Source organism: Poecilia reticulata, linkage group LG15 (genome assembly GCF_000633615.1).
Source record: "Poecilia reticulata strain Guanapo linkage group LG15, Guppy_female_1.0+MT, whole genome shotgun sequence".
In the NCBI taxonomy this organism is placed as follows: Eukaryota; Metazoa; Chordata; class Actinopteri; order Cyprinodontiformes; family Poeciliidae; genus Poecilia; species Poecilia reticulata.
The window spans coordinates 2416509-2432792 of record NC_024345.1 but is presented as its reverse complement, the minus strand read 5'-3'; the positions used below and the strand labels follow the sequence as shown (position 1 = coordinate 2432792).

The window sequence follows — 16284 nt, the reverse complement described above, 5'->3', positions numbered from 1 at the left end:
TATATATTTCATTGTTGCCAACACTGAGCTAATCTTCATGTTTCTGCTGTGACAGAGAGAGAGAGAGCACAGATGAAACGAGGACAATGGGACTTTCTGATGTAAAAGGTTATACATGTAATTCCTATGAAAACATCTGCATGAATGCAGGCGCATATAACTGTACATATAACTCACACGCAAACTCGCAAATATCTGTTGGAGCTGCTTGCCGGGGCATGTTCACCCGAGCCGTAAAAGTGAAGACAGAGAAGGGCAGAGTGGAGCCCATCGCGATTTTCAGAAGTTATAAATAGAGGAAAAGCTAATAAACATTTATGGAGCAGCTGTAAATCGCAGCGAGTTCTGCTATCCTCACAATGTCATTTGAATGCCCTTTAGAGATGAGGCCATTACTCACCCAGGCTCCCACTGCGTTTTGAGCCGGTGGCTCCCATTGGCCGCAGCTCCGGGGGTCGTCCAATCAGAACGCCGATTGTGGCTGCCTGTGACATTCACCGGGTTCTGGGCGTCCTCACCATGACATCATGATGCTTGACCATTAATTTATCTGTGAGGTGTGAAATATAGGGTAAACTAAATGTTATTATCTCTTAAACATGTCAGTGTTAAAAGAAAAAAAAAACATTGGTGTGTTTGTGGGAAATGGGATTTGTTGCCTTGTTGGATCTTATTGTAAGATCTAGTTTTAGAGTCTCAGCAAATTAATGTATGAGCTAAACGTATAAGAGAATGCAAGACGAATTATTTGGACTGTAAAAGCTGTTTCATAAACAGGGTTCAATGACTTTGACCTAAAATTAAAATATTTTCAATGATCCAGAAGTTAGAAAATGACTGAATGTCTATTCAAACTGAGGGGAAAAAACCTTGTTGTAACCTCTTAATAACAAAAAACTTAAATACATATTTTAAAAGCTGCCTCTTTGACCCAAAATTAAAATATCTTCAATGATCAAGAAGTTAAAAAAGTGAAAGTCTGTTCAGACCGATGGAATTTGTTTTAGCCTTGCCAAACAACAAAAAGAATTAATATTTTTTTAAAGTCTTGTCACATTGCTTACGTAATGTTTCACACCTACAAATATTACACTGTAAAAACAATGAGACTTGAAGACAATTTCTCACATAAAGTCTGATTTTTTCTGTGTCCGCAGGCTGAAGCAAATGATGGCGGGATTGTTTTCTGGCTGCTGCAACGACTCCTGAGCAGTGATGGAGTGTGTTATGTTTTAAAAGCTAATTAGCGTCACCAGCAGTATCAGCAGCCATCAATCTCCAGCTCAGTAAATAACCAGAATGGACCAAATAACCAAGTTTGGCCAATGACTGGGGTTGCAATTCTCGTTGCTAATGGTGGTCATTAACCTCTCGATGGCTAAATAATAGCATCTTAATTAATTTGCTTCAAAGACAAAGTTTGCAATAGAATTTAATTATATTAATGGCTGGAAAGCCACAAGGTGGACGGCAACAAGATTGGGAAACAAATACGGAAACTCAGATGAAGTTATAATGTTCGTATTCAAATGAGAGAGTCATGCGCTAATCGTTGTGTTGGGTTTAATTTGACTGACCTCCACAACTGGGCAAAGGGCTCGTTTGTCAGACTATTGGACTATTGTACAAAATGGTAACCAATGTTGTTGATGGTTTCCATGAATTATAACATATTAGTCAGATTAACAATGAATTGTGAAAATGTAATGACATTAGCTCTGTAGCTTTTTTTCTCTCTTTACGAAAAGCATCTGAAGACCAAATTCAAGCTTTCCATGTTGTGGATGATGCGTCTCACTGTGGTTTACAAAAAGGGCTGGGCGATATGGACTAAAAGTTTTATCACGATATTTTGTGGTACCATTGTGATAACAATAAAAGTAATGAAAAGAAATATTTGTTACAACTTTTTTACGTAACTTTTACTGCGGCTGTATGTCACAGCATTTAAAGCCCCGCTAACTTAAATCCTCTTGAAAAATATTAAATTTGTAATACGCGTACAGAAGTGCAATATGTATCACTAAACTGCTCACAGTATTTGCATTTTCAAATTTATTAGTATTTTTTAATGCTTTTATTGAACAAATTGTAGATAAAATAGTAAAACTAACAATCCTGCCAATGGGGACACTTTGGGGGGATTTTTAAACAGCATTTATTGGAATTTATCATGACAACAAATCTAAATTCTTGTCATGATAAGAAATTTATCACGATAAACGATACAATAAATGTCCATGCTAGTCCCAAAGCCTTAGGAATGGCTCTGCAGACTGATAAGACACCACTGGTGTTGCTTCTATTCTTGAATTTCTTTCTTAGAGATACTTTAGCCTATATAAATGACTTTATCAGTCTAGTTCTGTTCAAATTATTTCTTTATTAAGTTAACCTTGCAATAATCCGACCTGTTTGAGGCTGGTAAAGTTGAACTCAACCTTCAAAAAACAAAAATAAATAAATAAATAAAAAATAGATAGTACCCTAATACCCAACACTACCTTTTCTTTTGATGCACAGTTTATTGTTTAACTTGTCGTTTAACAGAGTTACAGCCAAGGTTTTATCGTTTTATCTTTTGTAACTAGCTTTTCAGACGCAGTTTTACACATTTATTTTTGGAAGACCATTTTTGGAAGACCATAATATCAAGTTAAACCATTTATATCGCCAAAATTTTAAATTCGATTGATCCACGTTTGCACCAAAACATTTCATCCTCTATGGCTGCTTCTAAACAGCTGATGTAACAGCAACGCCTCGTTCTGTGTGGAGGACGCATCGCGGTCCACATAACGCCACACTCTACATTCCTTCAACCAAAGCACATGTTTTTACTTCCACTGGCGTTTTTTTTTTTTTCTTCTTTTTTCTAGCCGGTGCCTCCATTTGCAATGACTCACGCCGACAGTCACAGCAGATTAAGGCTTATCTCAGAGCAGAAAATTTTATGAACAGCGCATGCTGTGGTTTACTATTCCCGTTGCTCTGCTGCTGACCAGATAAAGATGCCCTAATTCGGTGAATTCAGCCTCAGTCCACACGTATTAGGCCCCCGTACAACCTTATTAACGTTCAGATTCTGCTCTCCGTTCACTCTTCTTCTCCCTTATTCTGCACTCTGCCTCGCTCGCATTACTCCTCTTCTCCCTTTTAACCGCCCTCCCCTCTCTTTCTCCGGATATAAGTACAGCCAGATCTATTACTGGGCCCTGCGGATGTACCGAGACAAAATGAGAGACTTTGATTTTCTAATACCATTAGACTATATATAAGTGTGCGCACGCGTATGTGTGTGGTTGGTGCGGGTGGGCGAGTGGGAGAGTGTGGAGATCTGATGGAGGACTCAATAAGAGAAGAGCTGAGATTTATTAGTGGGACACAAGTCCAAAATCAATCAGGTGATTGAATCAGGATATTATTGGTCGTAAATTAGAGTTGTTTATGTCAGAGAAGGGAAGGAGCAGAGTAGAAGAAGACACTGAGTGCGCTGCCGACAATGGCAAGGTAAGCTTGTTGGTGGGATTATTTGATTCTTTATGACATGACTGATACATGGCTGAGTAGTTAAGTCAGAGAAATGCCCTTTTCGACAACTCAAAGCATTTTTTATGTTGTGTAAGCGTTGCACTATGCACTGTCCTTTCAAGGAACATGTGATGTTTTTTATTCTTCTTTGCCAGTTAAACCCTTCAAAAAGGTTAACCTTCAGCAAGCAACCAAATAACATCAATGTTGATGGGCCACATACAGTAAATAATGGTATAGTGAAAGCACCAGCACACTGTTTCTAATGGTAGTTGATGTCATTTTTGTAAACGTAATGGCACAGGCTAAAAAGTAAAAAAAAGAAAAAAACCTAGTGTGTGTGTGTGTGTGTGTAACACTGAAGAGTGGTTGGTCTACCAAAATTACTATAAGAGCAAATCAACAATTCATCCAGATAAGAACCATCTTCACCTCACAGTGAAGAACCTCTAACCACTGGAGGGCCTTGATCGCCTTGTTCTGAGTGAAATCGTCACAAAAGTTTTGGGATAATATGTGATGGATTAAGGAGACAAATTGGATCCTATTGGATTGTGCGTCTCCACAGGATTAAAGCTTTAGTAACATTTGTTACATCTAATGATGGCACAAGGTACGAGTAATTTTGCTTTTTCACTGAGGACCAGATTTAAAGACTTTAAAGTCTTTACATTGGCTCCTTGTAGCTCAGAGATTAGACTTGTATTAGTTTATAAATCACTGAACGCCTCAGCATTAAAATACATTAAATATTTGTTGTTGTTGTATCAACCTTCCAGGGCGCTCAGGTCTTTTTGTTCTGGTCTGCATCCCCAGAACCAGAACCAAACAAGGAGAAGCAGCATTCAGCATTCAGTCTTAAGGCCGACTACATTTTATTTAATATCTTTCCATTTCAACTTAATTCTTAGCTTTCACTTTAATTCAGTTTTTATCTTTCTCACTCCTCCTCATCTGGTGCCTCCTTTCAGATCCCATTACACCTTCCAATCCCAACTTTCTCTCCATTCCCGTCTTGTATCTATTCTTTCCCTGGTTTTCTAGGTTCCCCTTCAGTCCTCCTTAATTTCGTCTCCCCATCTGCAACCGGGTTTTATCAGTCATAGCAGGGCTGTTTGTCTATCAGTTACAAAGGCATACCTCTGCCAAGAATGAGATAACAGAGGAGGAAACCATGCGATGGCTGCTGCTTTCTCATCTTCCCCTCTCCTTTGTCTGTTCTTCCTCTTAATCTACCTTTGTTTCTCCCTCTCAGTTGATTTTTCTTGCCCTCTCTCACACACCCAAACTTTTTTCTTTTTCTACTGTTGTTTCTTTGTTTCTTCTTGTTTGAGCCCATTAATCCGCTGAATCAGACATGGATCAGAACGCTGCTCTGGCACAGAACCTGGCTGCAAAACGCACACACACATTTGCGTGGCTATCTTTGTGGGGATTTTCCATTGAGTTCCATTCATTTCTACAGCCTAAACCTTATCCTAACCCTAACCATTACACACCTAGCCCCAACCAAAACTCAATTCACACCTTAGTCCTAAACCTGACTCCTGACCCAAAAACAGGCTTCGGTCCCCACAAGGAGCAGTGGGTCCCCACAACGTAGTATGCGTCAATGTTTAAACGCACAAACAAAGGTAGTGTGCGCACACACACACACACAAAACTAACGTGTGCACAAAAATAGAGAAAAGTTGTCTGAACAAATACAAGTCCAAGAGCTGTACACATGAAAAGATGCATACAAACACATAAACATGCTTGCAGTAATCAAATGCCCTCCCAAACTCTCCGCCACACACGCACACACACGCGCAGGACTGCCATCCATCCATCTTAGCTCCTTGATTAGATTAGGCATTATTAATGGAGGGCCTGTGAGCCGAGCAGACAGTGGGGTCATGCTGAGTTTAATCCCATTCTCAGATAACTTCATTTGGCTTGATGCGATTGTTATTGCCCCAGTGCTAGATGTTTATAGGAAACAATAGCCCTCATAACACATCCAGACATCCTATTTAAAGAGGGTCAGCCAGGGGCGCTGGATGCAGCAGCTCCTCTTCCCGCTGCACGCAGTCCGGCGTTGTTGCTGATTTAAGGACCTGGCCGTTTCCCATGCCTCGACGAGAGGGATTAATGGGCATATTGAGAAGTATTACCTTTGCAGAGTAAGCACACATACGCCATAAGCCCGCGTGTCTTACTGTACAGGGATAGGCGAGCGAAAGCGAAGGGAGCTGTGCTGGAATTTTGTGATAATCCAGATCATGGGTTCTAGTGAGCAGTAAATCGTCTTTTATTGGTTTGTCACAGGGAGTTCGCTTACAAAGTATAAACATTAAGCATGGATGGCTTAACTTTAAAATGGGTGGTAACCGACAAGGTGAATAAAGCTGTCTGAGGTGGCTTGATAGAGAGGAGAAGAGGAAACTGAATCGCACGCTGCATGACGAAGGAGAAAGCAATTAAACTGGAAGAGTGCACTATAAAGAGGAGGGTATCAGATATTCACCATTAAAATGATCCAAATTGCAATCAAACACACAAGTTTCTAAATGTAATGTTAAATAATGATACAATTTTAATAACGAAGTAAAATTTTTGTCACACATCAAGGATAAACGTTCTGAATAGTATTTAGGAGCAGATGTTGAATCGGTTAGCTTCCATATTCATTTGTTGTGTCCAGACAATGTCTGATCCAGTTACAGTTTAACTGTAATGCCTATTATTATATGACATTATAAATGAATAAATCAGAAAGTAAGAGTCTTGGGAACTTGAACAAAAACCTGTGGTAGAAAAGGTTTTTCTGCTGGAGGAGGAATTTAAGCTGCCATCCAGCTGTAGCCACATTAGCAACAGCGCTAATGCTAACAGCAAGTTGAGCTTCTTAAGGCTGGTTCTGTTATTGCTAGTTAATGACACGCCTTTGCAGTGGTGTATTCTATTATTAGGATAGACAGAAAGAACTTCTTCACTTTTTATTGAGGTGTTACGTCTCAATTATCTCAGCAATAATATTAATACCAAAGCGAACCTTGCTAGCACTTTATGTCAATGGTAAACTTAGGACATATGCACTAAAAAAAAATTATTTGTAAATATATTTTAAACATTTGTTGTAATTTCCCTCAAGTTTTTTTGTTTTTTCCTGTTAAACCAACATTTCAGCTTAGAAATATTTACTAGAAATCAACCAAACTGCAATCATTTTAATGGTCACATTCTGCTTTATGAGTGCATATAATATTGGTTCTTACATTAGTATAGATGGATGCATAAAAACTGCTCTAAATTCATATTCAAGACAAATTTATGACCACCAACCACATAATTTTATGCAATTTTCCTTAAGGAAATGGCGGAGCACACAAATGTCAAAACAACATATCCAACTTCCAAAACCAAATTCGGTCATCTCAATTTTAACAAGGGAAAGAACATTTAGTAAAGGAGATGATCGGACCATGAGCCGGGTTTCATGTTCCAACATTACAGACCATGTAAGAGCTGCTCCTTAGTTTTTGCTTTCAGTTTTTTAGGCCAAAGCAAAAAACCCTTATATAAATAACAGCACGTTAAAAGTTACACCTGCTGACATTTCAGTTAGAGCCTCTTCAGAGCTGACGTAATGCCTTTCAGCCTGAAATCAGACGGTGGTAAAAAAAAAAATCAAGGCAAAACAATGAAAGGAGGACTGGAATCAACCCAAGAGCTCTTAGGCGAAAGCTTATCTTGTATCACGTTGCCGTTCTTGTTAGTGTTAGCCTGCTGCTGACGGACCACTCTGTGCGGGTGGGTTGGTCATCGCCAAACCAGAAATGGAGGCCCCCGCAGATCCAGTTTCCTTGTGATGGATGGTTCTGGCTAGAAACTGGCAGCGGATCCCTGTTCATTATATGCGTGCTTCATGGAGTGCTGTTGTGGATCGAGACTACAGCTCAAACCAGACAGAGAATTTTTATCTGAACACCTGCAGCACTGCGGCTAAAAACATGCAAAAAGAAACCTTTTAAAAATGCGTTGGGCCTTTGTCACCGTAAAATAAATGAAACCAAAAATAAAATCCAAACCTTTTCCAATTTTCGTTAAGCTCAACAAGCCTGTATTTAGTGTTTGAGACTTTAATTGTGAAGCAAGGAAGGAAGTTGTTGTTCAGTTATTTGATGGAGCAAAGTCAATTTCAACAGCGTTGAAAGATCCTCCCCAACTCCCAAACTGTTTGTGTTAACATTTTGTGTCCCCAGGAGAAAAAAACAGAGAGTAATGGTTTGTAATTGTTGAGAGAATCGTTGTGTAGTAACCATCATTTGGTAATTAGGGTTAGCAGCTAAATGCTTAACAAGCTAGGTCTTCTTTTAGTTTAGCCAAAGCGAAACCCTAATCTTGAAATGCAGTTCCTGAGAACCACCTTAGAATTGAACAAACAATAAAACACAATCTCTTTCCTACGCTAAAGACAAGAGAACATGCAATTTGCAAAGTAAACGGGGGAGTAAACAAGAAAACAGCTACAAACCAAAACTTGCCTTTATGGTCAGATAAAAAAATTAAAAAGTCAAATGTGGAAAATGATGCTGGATAGGTACATATCTATATAATTATATCATAAAAAATTGAATAAAAAGGCTTATTGTTGGTAAATTGCAGCAAAATTATCAATGTGAAATTATGCTAACGTAATAAAATCTGACTTTATTTAGCAGGGTTCCAACAACTGTTGAACTGCAACAATCAATTATTTAGAAAAGAAGTGTTTCACCTCTAAAAGCTCCTACACTTACATAATGCAGATCAGATATGTTTTATAATAATACTTCATATAAATAACAGCAAAATGTAACATTTTAGAACTTCACGTAAGCAAGTAGTTTCACATCTTTACGCCCTGGCTGCAATCATTTTCTGCTTATGTCCTCTTTTTTACAAAAGAGTCCCAACCCACCAGAAAGATAAGTTTTACCTCCAGTACTGCCATAGACTAAGGAGTGTAACCATCAGCCCTCCTCTTGCCTCTTATGTTTTTAATGTCGATGTATAACAAAATGCTAAATTAGCTGAAATTCTGTAACAAGAAGGCAACTACGGAAGAGACGAGAGTAATTTCTGTTCCTGTGACCTTGTACACAAGCCCACTTCACCTCGTTGGTGCCTTTGTTCTTGGCAGTAATAAAGTGACCCTGGCTCTGATGTACATGCGGTGGTACAAGAGAGGGGGAGTTCTGGTTTCTCCTCACACACGGTGCTGCTTGCTAGCAGCAGTGTCCAACCCTTGGAGCGCTGCAGGAGAGCAGACTCACCACGGACCGCGCAAGCTGTCGGGAAACCCTCGGCGGTCATAATGAGTTCGTAGCGTAATGCATCACGCTGCCGGTGCTATTGGAAGTAACGGCGTGCTGGGCCCATAGCAGACGTAAGGAAAGTTAATCACTGACTCACAGGCTAATCTCCAAAGTTTTTGTTCTCTTTGATAAAGGAGGAAAGGTTTGTAGCTGTGGAGACAAGAGGTATTTTGTCAAAGATTCGTACAACAGCTTAGCCATTTGTTAGTCTTCACAGGTTGCTGCATCTTTTTCTCAGTTGCAATCCAGACTGGAGCTGAGATGCAGTATGTCTCTGGAGACTTTCCTAGGTACATTTAACATCTAGAAGCGAATATGAGGCATCAGGTTGAGGAACTAGGCCTGCCAAATAAAACTTTGCTGGACAATAATTTGTCTCAGTAATTATTGCGATAAATGATAATGTTTTGAGACCATTTCCTTGGCAACATGTTTTAGAAAAATATATACAGGAAACACTCTGCTGCTTTGATTTTGATTATGATTTATGTATAACATTGTGAAGGTATAATACACTTTTTTCAGTCTAAATTTTGTGTTCTCTCCACTGACAGGAATTTGAATATTGTTTATTTCTTATTTGACAAAGCGCAACACCAAAAACAATCAATAAAATGGAAATAAAAGCCAGACACTGGCCAGAAACCGGATAAATTACAGTGCCTCTGTAAACAGAATTGCCCTTCAAAGTATATTAATCATCAGAATATAACTTATCGAGCTCATTTTAATTTATCATTAAATTGGTAAATTGCTCAATGCGACACTCCTGTTTCTAACCCTAAAGAAGTCCCATCAAACAAGCTGATGTTGGCATTCTCAAGTTGGCAAAATCCAAACTGAGAACGCTTCATGATCTCAAACTACACCTTGCATTCAGGCGTCAACTTTTTCACCTAAATTTAATGCACAAGCTGTTCTGCGAAAGTTGCCTTGCCGTTCTGGCCGACTGCCAGCTTGATCGCAAGCGAATTTGATAACCGTCCTACTTTTATGTGCGGCGAGCTATAACTGATAGTTTTATACCGATCATCGGCCGTAAAGCTGTCATCGACAGTCCGGGGGCTGCCAGAGGTCGCTTCCTCATGTCTCCCTCGACTCGGCCTGCGGTTTTGTGTGCAAAACAAACAGCTGATAACAACTTACCCGCTGATAAAGGAGCTGCGTTTTAAACTGAAAGGGAAGTCAATAATGACACTTTAGAGTGATACATTACAGTGTTTGCCCTGCTGGGAGTGGAGATGATCTCAACACGGCGCTGATTACAGTACAGAAAGAGGACCCTGTTTGGTTTCTGTGTGTCTCTTTGTGAACAAGAGGAATGGCGCTCCGCTCCACGGGGAACTTTCTTCTAGCATTGCTTGGCGATGCAATGCGTGTGGCGTTTTATTGTATTAATGCGTCTTATTGGTATTTATGTGGTGTATAAATATAAATGAAGTTTATTATGACATTCCTGTGCACATACACAGCAGGTAATTGTGCGTTTTAGTGGCATATGTGTGTGTTGGACCTGGAAGCCTGTTGTGTGTGTATTCATGGAGCTGAAGAGGAGCATCAGCCTAAGTGGCAGGCTCAATAATGGAGTTGGGGTGAATAATTCATACCGGGATCGGAGCTCCAATGAGGATATCAAGCATCGCGCATTAATTTGCTGCATGAGAAATGAGGTCTAAGTTATGCCATAGTGCTTCATTGGCAGAATATTTCATGTGACTAAACTATGTTCGTTACTGGAGAGAGTTTGGCTGAGAATTGTTTTGCTTTTTTTTTGTCCCCATTTTGTCCTCCAGTATAACAAAGTCACGTTAATTTTGGTTGAATCAGCTGTTTGTCTGACCCGTCTCTTGTCTGCCTCCAGGTAACTCAGCAACCAAGAAAATCGTAGACAATTGTGCTCATTTAAAATCAAAATGATCTATAGAAAGTGACACTGACCAAAGAAAACAGGTGATTCAAAATTTATTTCACTTGTAACATGGGGAAATGTTATAAGTGAAAAAAACATGAATTATTTTCTTTGTGACTGTAAGGTACAAAATGTGAAAAAGTTCAAGGTGTTAATTTTGGAAGGAGTTTAAGAATGTCTTGACACCTCATAATCCAGTAACATTTTGTAACATTTTCACCTGGTGAGGTTGGTTTTCACACTGCAACTATGTCAAACCTTTGGAAAACTCTGTTCATCTCCCTGCCTGTGGTGGCGCTGCACCAAAAAATACTGAAGGAATTGACACGAAAACCTCTGAAGAAGAAACTGAGAACAAAATGTAAACAAATGGAATCAGATTTCAGCAGTTGGAGGATTTCTCATTCGTCGTTTGGATAAAAACCACAGACCATTTCTCTGCTAGCAGAAGACTCACAGGGTTTTTTTGTTTGTTTTATTTACCCAGAATGCCCTGCGCTGTAGTCAGCTTCCTGTTTTTGGAGCAGCCTCCCGTCCCAGACATAGGTTTCCAGGCGACCAGAGTTAGCTATTTTGGAGTTTGACTGCGCGTTCACACCTCCCCCGCCAAATAAACTAGAGTTTGATTAAAACGAACTAAACAGGGCTGTTGTGAATGCAACCCAAGATGATTTGTCTGGTTGTTGCATGTTCCTCTCTATCCTGTGCGTTTGGATAAAACAACTGAGCAGCCACGCTTGTCTGCTCAGATCTCCCAACTTTTACATCTCACAAACAAGTGATCACACAAATCCATTAATCATCTTCCGAATAAGGTGATCCATTGTTTGAAGAAAACCGCATCTAGATGCGGTTTACAAGTCTATATAGAGGCATGTTATGTGGAGGTCTATTGTTGTGGAATGGAGGAAATGAGAAGACATGAATATTGCATTAGAGCTTTGTTATGCTCAGGCTCTGGACTCTCCTAATGGGGCACTTTACCAACTTGCTATATCCATTAAATGAGAGTACCATATGTGAGTGGATGTGCTCTGAGTGAGTCTGAGTGTGAGTGGGATGAACAACTGAGCCTTTATTTACGTTGATAAGTGATGTGCAGCTTTTTTTTTTCGTCTTCTCCTTCCTGATCGAGTCTCTGTGTTTTGTGCGTGACGAAATCTGACCATTCTGTGGGATTTATTAATAACCTAAACAAACGCTCTTAGAATAATGCCTTTAGGCTCGTGTGAAAAAAGCAAAATAAATGTGGAGGAGAAAATAATTTCCTTCACATCTCCACCTGTGGAGGAACGTCACACGGCGAACCGCGATGGTTCCCAGCGCTTATCTCCTGAGATAACAGCGATGGCTGTTTGTTTAACGACTACAGTGACCTCTCAGTTGTTGCTTTTCGTTTTTTTCTTTTCTTTTCCCCCCTCTCTTTAACTTTTCCCTTGTGATCAAGGTTGTGAAACTCGATACCCCCGGTGCACTCTGTTTTCACCTGGTCGTCACGGTAACACAAAAACACCGGGCGGTCGTGAATGAAATTCCTCCGTGTCATCAATCATTGGCCGACAAAGACGGGATTGTTGTGGCCTTCTGGAAGGAGAGGTGGGGGGGAAGGGGAAGGAGGTGGGTGGGGGGCTGCTGGCTGAGGTTGAGGCAGGGTGCTTTGTGCGGTCTGGACCAGCAGGCCCTTAGCTGAGACCTGGATGTTTGCACTGCCTCTCTGACCCTGGCACTGATTCAGTTTCTCAGTTCAGAGAGAGAGAGAGATAGACTGTAGACTGAAGTGAGGAGTTGCACTTGAAATAAGTAGTTTGGGTTAGTTGAATTTGGGGCTACAATTTAACAATTAGACTGGAATAAGTCAAGAAATGCTGTTTTCTTTCATCACTCAAGGAAGAAATGCAAAACCATTTACAAAGAATGGGCCGTCCACTAATGCGGATGTTTTTTCAAAAACTAAAAGGAATGTATGATTTTTGCCAACCCTACCTGGAGTAGATACCCAGAGAAGTCTCCCCCAAATCCAGGCCATCCAACGCAAATACAAAAATCTCCATCGTTGATCCTGCGGGGATCAGTTAGCATCCTAAATGGTGTATCCTCATTACAGAACAACAAAGATGAAACACACCTGAAAGCCAAGGCTCTGAATTTACCAATTTGTCTGTTACACTGAGATGTGCGATCCCGGGTACATTTATTTAAGAATGCATACACATTAGTTCTCTTTAATCAAACTAGTTTTTTTGCCTAGACGGTCAGGTTCAATTGAACTCTGATGCGAACCAAAAAAAGCAAACTCCGGTTCACCTACAATCTTAGGTCTCGGTTCGGTTGAAGTGAACTCTGGTGTGGTTTGAATGCATATGTGAACGCCAAGCGGACCAGAGACCGCTCCGAAAGCAGGAAGCAGACTATAGTACAAGGCATTATGGGTAAATACAACCAAAACAAATGCAACGGTCTAGAGCTAGCGGGAGAAATGTTTTGTGGTTTTTTGCCAATGACAAAAGAGAAATTCTACAACCACTAAGATCTATATTTTGCTTATATTTCATGAAAAATGAAGTTGTGCTGAGTGTCTTCTTCAGAGGTTTTCAGGCCTCTTCCTTAAGTGATTCTTGGTGCAGTGCCACCACAGGCAAGGATTTGAAGAGGTTTTTCCAAATAGTTTGGTTTGTTTGACACAGTTCAGTGTGAAAGAAAACAACAGCTGCTGGAAATGTAACAAAATTTGCAATTTGGGTCCGAAATCGAGCCAAGTCTGTGGACGATCAGGTGTGAGACTTGAAACCAACCTAATATCTAAAGCCAATTGGTAATGAAATACATTGTGCCTGTTGGAAATTCTCAAGACTCAAGAAAGCACAAAATAAACCTCCCAGAATGCACTGCACGACTAGAGTGTTATTTTTCAAGTTGTAACAATGACATTTCCCGTAGACACACAGCCGGGGTTGTTTTTGTCTGTGGTCTACTCAACGTCTCCATTTGCTTTTCTTAATACCTCGACAAAGAATAAAAGTCGGCGTAACCCTGGTGTCTCTGCTGCTTTAGCTGAACTTTGACTCAAACACTGCAGAGGAAAGAAGCACAGAAACTGAATGATAAACACACAGACTACTTTCCAGCAGCGGCATCCAAATCCAGGAGCTGCTCTCCCTCTGATTTACAGAAGGCAATATGTTCATGCTTCCTTGTTTTCTCCAGCGGGACGTCTAGCCCCGACAGTAAATCTCTATCACCAATACTCTTCCATATGGCTGCATGAAAATTTCATTGCGGAGAGCCTGAGGCTTAGGAGCCTAGCTGGTGCAGAACAAGTGTGTATGTGAAGTTTCTCAGACAAAATCCCATCACGTTGGCTGGCTTTGTCACTGAAGTCGCTGGATTTGCATGAGCATGTCCCTCTGTGAGTCTCTGCTCTTTGTATGTTAATATGTATTAAAAGCTGGTTAACAGTAATTAGAGTTTTAGCCGCACATCATGAGGGAAATTTAGCATGGAGAATTAAGCAGCATGTTCTTTATGCCAGACAATAGCTGAGTTTAGACTCAAAATTGTACAAATTGACATTACAAAAATAAATTCGCTAATGAAAAAAAAAGCAATTTAAAAAAAAACAAAAAAAACTCAATTTTCCATTTAAAGCTTTTGTGCTAGAATGAAGTGGTTTTTCGAAATTGCTGTATTTCACAAACACTATTTTTTTTCTTTTTGCATCACACTATTACTGTGATCAATAGCCGGATGTTACTACTGGCAGAAATGACAAAGAAGATCACAGGAAGTGGTAGGAGGATGTTTTCTTAATGACTTATCGGGTGTGATTTTAACTGCATTTCTTTTTTTAATGGAAATGTTTTAAATTGCAAAATTGTGTTTTTTTCAACTTAGTGGAAGTTTTATGCATGTTTGTAATGGAAGAGCAGCTCATTAGGTTTTTATACGTGTGTGCATAAAAACCTCTTTGGTGGATTAGAAACCCATTCAAGATTTTATTTTAAAAATTATCCCCTTAAAAGCTGTTCCTCCAAGTTGTGCGGAGAATGCATTCATATGTCTTTGCTGCAGGTTGATTAAAGATCTGAGTCTATTGTAGCTTGATGTTAAGTGAGAGAGATGTAGAACTCAGCACTAAAACAGCTGAACCGGGTTCTGTAGGTTTTATCTTTTTGTCAGTCTGTCCATTTGAAGAGATGGTGTCCAGATTCATTTCTAAAGTAGAGTGTGGTGAAGGATGGTGGAACTTAAATTTAGCAGCTATTTTCTCTATACAACTTGATTTAAATAATCGTATGACAATAGATAACAGGGCAGATACTTTATAAATTTGTCTGATGGCAGGCAGTGATCTGATTTATTTGGAGCAAAAAAATGGGTGATCAAACTTATAACAATGTTGCTCCACTTGCTCCACTGTTTGTGTTTCTTTTAAAATTTCACAATTTTTTCAAAAGAGATTATTTTAAATAATTTTCATCATTTCCAAAAGATTATACCACAAAAAATAGTAAATATGACACCACTCTCCTTGTAAACAAGAAATACGCAGCTAAGCAGGCCAGTCACGATGACAAATTTTGCTGGACGATAAATTGTCCCAGAAGTAATCGCGATAAAAGATAATGTTGTTTTGAGACCATTTTCAAATAATATAATGCTAATGGCATAATAATGCAAGAACATGTTCCCGAAGATCAATAAACTTAAAATTCTAGTGAACATTTAACACTGGAACTGGAATACATTTTAAATATCCAAAAATTAAATCAAAAACAACAGAAACAACAACAAAAAAATCTCTGTAAATAAAACTGCGATTCAAAATAAGGGCTAAGTGAGACCAAAACACCAGACTGAATATGTTGGTAAAAAGAGAGAAAAGAGAAAAACAATAAATGATGCAAATGGAAATGATTGACTTTTAATTTATCATGCCATTAATTTATTGCTTATTGCAACAGGCCTGCAGCTAAAATTTTCTTACTGTCTGATGATGAGTAATTTTTGTGGAATAAACTTGATTTTTTGTCTGCATGTTTTCAATCATTACAAACAAGATCCAATGAAAAGTCATTGACAATCAATCAATCAATCAATCAATCAATCATCTTTATTCTGGTCCATATTACATATTACAGCTTAATCATAAAATCCAACACCTCAGTGAAATCAAACCAATTTGGTGTCAATCAAAACTGTTAGATGCACAAACCAGCATAATTTATTTAAAAATCAATTTGATCAGATTTGTTAATAAAATTAACAAATCCAGAGGTGAGATGAATCTTCCAGAAGTCACCAGATATCATTTAAAAAAATCTTAAAAATGATATCTGCACAAATGACATTTCTTGCTACACAAACGTTTGACACAAATTTTAAGAAGGTAAGGAGGCACTGGGCCGCAGGGGGCCAACTTCACTCAGGTGAGTTACACAGGAATTTTACATTTTCAGGCGTTTCTAAATGTTCATTATTGCCATTCATGGCAACAAGGGGTTT

At 39.3% G+C, this 16284-nt stretch overlaps 1 long non-coding RNA gene across 2 annotated transcripts in view; it reads left to right on the top strand.

Annotated features, from left to right (window-relative positions):
* LOC103476476 (uncharacterized) overlaps positions 1-16284 on the top strand; it is a 39091-nt gene that overhangs the window by 19783 nt on the left and 3024 nt on the right. Inside the window, exon 3 of one of the 2 annotated variants that reach the window (XR_535477.2) lies at positions 1158-1578. The exons of the other annotated variant lie outside the window; for it this stretch is intronic. This is a non-coding gene — a long non-coding RNA (uncharacterized LOC103476476). Of the gene's footprint in view, positions 1-1157; positions 1579-16284 lie in introns of those variants that run through there. 2 annotated transcript variants of the gene reach the window in all.